We start from the raw sequence: 3,013 nt of genomic DNA, 5'->3' as shown, positions 1-3,013 counted from the left end.
CAGGTTGTAGGCGCATGGTTGCCGACATACGGAAATTTGGGTCTGGCGGTGAGTCGTGCACGGATAGCCAAATGGTAAGGCGACCGTCCGCGATAAGCGGGAAATCCGTGTTAGAGTCCCGGTGCGGCACAAGTTTTCATTGTCGTCATTCCATTCTATCCCTGATGTCCGCCCGTTTAGCTGAGTGATGACGTGCTTGCCTACCATGCAGCGGGCCCGGGTTCGATTCTCTGCCGGGTTAGAGATTTTCTCCGCCCATGGACTGGGTGTCGTGTTGTTCTCGTCATCCTCTCATCATCACCGACGCGCAAGCCGCCCAGTGTGACGTCACCAAAAGACTTGCAACCCGGCGGACGAACTTCCCCGGATGAGGCGTCCCGGCCATCAGTGTCACACGATCATTTCATTTCATTTTTCTACAGCTGATGCTTGTCCATATTCGCGATTGAGAAAATATTAAATGTAACTATTATCATCTGTCTCACTCGTAAGTAATGTCTGTGCAGTTGTTTGTCTCCTGTGCTCGATGACGCCCGTACTCTCATCGCTGCAGGCACTATACTTCATGTAGCGCTCTAGATATTCTGTACGCACAGTCGCCGAGATCGATCCGCGAGGGCTGGTCTCAAAGTGACTGTGTGACGTCGGCGTGTGTGAGTGCTAATTAATGTTGCTAGGTGTCCCGATTTTCGTGGGACGTCCCGATTTTCACCATCGATCACCATCGATCGGGACGCCGAATGTCCTAATTTTGGGATAATTGAAAACTATAAAAGTCCTCTCGGCTCGGGGGTGGAGAGGGGCAAGGGGTAGGTGACATTGCCGCCGCGCGTGAAGGGACTTGAGAGGAGAAACGTTTGCAATGATGCTACCGACTTACGAGTGCGTGTGCTGCATACAGATTATTATATGAAACTTCCTGGCAGATTAAAACTCTGTGCCGGACCGAGACTCGAACTCGGGACCTTTGCCTTTCACGGGCAAGTGCTCTACCAACTGAGCTACCCAAGCACGACTCACGCCCCGTCCTCACAGCTTTACTTCTGCCAGTACCTCGTCACCTACCTTCCAAACTTTACAGAAGCTGTCCTGCGAACCTTGCAGAACTAGCACTCCTGAAAGAAAGGATATTGCGGAGACATGGCTTAGCCACAGCCTGGGGGATGTTTCCAGAATGAGATTTTCACTCTGCAGCGGAGTGTGCGCTGATAGGAAACTTCCTGGCAGATTAAAAAGGAGTGCTAGTTCTGCAAGGTTCGCAGGAGAGCTTCTGTAAAGTTTGGAAGGTAGGAGACGAGGTACTGGCAGAAGTAAAGCTGTGAGGACGGAGCGCTAGTCGTGCTTGGGTAGCTCTGTTTGTAGAGCACTTGCCCGCGAGAGGCAAAGGTCCCGAGTTCGAGTCTCGGTCCGGCACACAGTTTTAATCTGCCAGGAAGTTTCATATCAGCGCACACTCCGCTGCAGAGTGAAAATCTCATTCTGGAAACATCCCCCAGGCTGTGGCTAAGCCATGTCTCCGCAATATCCTTTCTTTCAGGAGTGCTAGTTCTGCAAGTTTCGCAGGAGAGCTTCTGTAAAGTTTGGAAGGTAGGAGACGAGGTACTGGCAGAAGTAAAGCTGTGAGGACGGGGCGTGAGTCGTGCTTGGGTAGCTCAGTTGGTAGAGCACTTGCCCGCGAAAGGCAAAGGTCCCGAGTTCGAGTCTCAGTCCGGCACACAGTTTTAATCTGCCAGGAAGTTTCATATCAGCGCACACTCCGCTGCAGAGTGAAAATCTCATTCTGGAGATTATTATATGTTACATCTGGAAATAACAGTTTTATAGAGACGATTGTCTTCAAATGCAGTGCTTATTTCTAGCAAACATTGTTGAGATCATATTTAGGCCATTGTTACCTACCATAACATCTCTGAATTTTAATATAATCCGTTATGGAGTCGAGGTAGCAGTTGTCGTTATACTGGTTATCACTGTTAGCATTCAACCGCGATTGTTATACATTTATTTTAACAACGCGTTCAAGAGACAATGCTCTCGTCATCAGGTTGTAAAGTCTATGTCATGAAATTAAACGGGCTAAAAGGACAAAATACCATCACAAATAGTTGGGAAGTCCATACTCTATGTGCTTCCCAACTATTTGTGCTGGTATTTTGTCCTTTTAGTCCGTTTAATTTCATGACATAGACTTTACAACCTGATGATGAGAGCATTGTCTCTTGAAACGCGTTGTTAAAATATATGTACAAGAATCGCGGTTGAATGCTGACAGTGATAACCAAGATCTCTGAAGTTGGCGCAAATAGAAAACAAAAGACAGTCGACACGAAATGTCTTGAATCATACCGACGCAACTCGAAGCAAACTAGAGACAATGGGACTTATTTCCGCATATGCATTATCCACGAAAGACAAAAAATGCAATAGGGAAACTCAGGATTTTACAGCAGCAGTAACATTCGTAGTGTGTTTCATCTCATACATATTAGGCTCAATCATTTGATCGTCAAACAACACTTTATATTCCTACACTTTTTGTGTAGAAGAGTGTATTATAAATGAATGTGGTTTTACGTTTATGTTTATCTCCTGCACGCCAAACTATGCAGGAGATAAACTGCACGTCAAACTGTAATTTGAACTGAGAGCCGGCTGGTCCCGGTGGAGGTTCGAGGCCTCCCTCGGGCATGGGTGTGCGTGTTTGCCCTTAGGATAATTTAGGTTAAGTAGTGTGTAAGCTTAGGGACTGATGGCCTTAGCAGGTCAAGTCCCACAAGATTTCACACACATTTTTTTGAACTGAGAGCTATTATGCCGCTGCTGCGTCATTCGAAACAACCAATAGCAGGACACGGAAACAATGCGCAGCGCCCCCAGCTAAACGGGCAGTTATAAAAGAGGCGGATAGTACGTATTTCTGTCCATTTACTATACGCTTGCGGTGTGTAATTAACTACTGTTTTTTTCCAGGATTGGATTAAGATGGGTAATTACGAAACAAATTTGGACACAA

At 46.8% G+C, this 3,013-nt stretch overlaps 1 non-coding gene across 1 annotated transcript; it reads right to left on the bottom strand.

Moving 5' to 3' along the window:
- Positions 1–937: 937 nt before the first annotated feature.
- Trnas-uga lies at positions 938–1,012 on the bottom strand. The gene has a single exon. It is a non-coding gene; the product is annotated as a tRNA-Ser (tRNA).
- Between the last annotated feature and the right edge of the window lie 2,001 nt (positions 1,013–3,013).

This window comes from Schistocerca piceifrons, chromosome 8 (assembly GCF_021461385.2).
Source record: "Schistocerca piceifrons isolate TAMUIC-IGC-003096 chromosome 8, iqSchPice1.1, whole genome shotgun sequence".
Lineage (NCBI taxonomy): Eukaryota > Metazoa > Arthropoda > Insecta > Orthoptera > Acrididae > Schistocerca > Schistocerca piceifrons.
The sequence above is the reverse complement of the archived record's forward strand: the minus strand, read 5'-3'. Positions and strand labels throughout refer to the sequence as shown.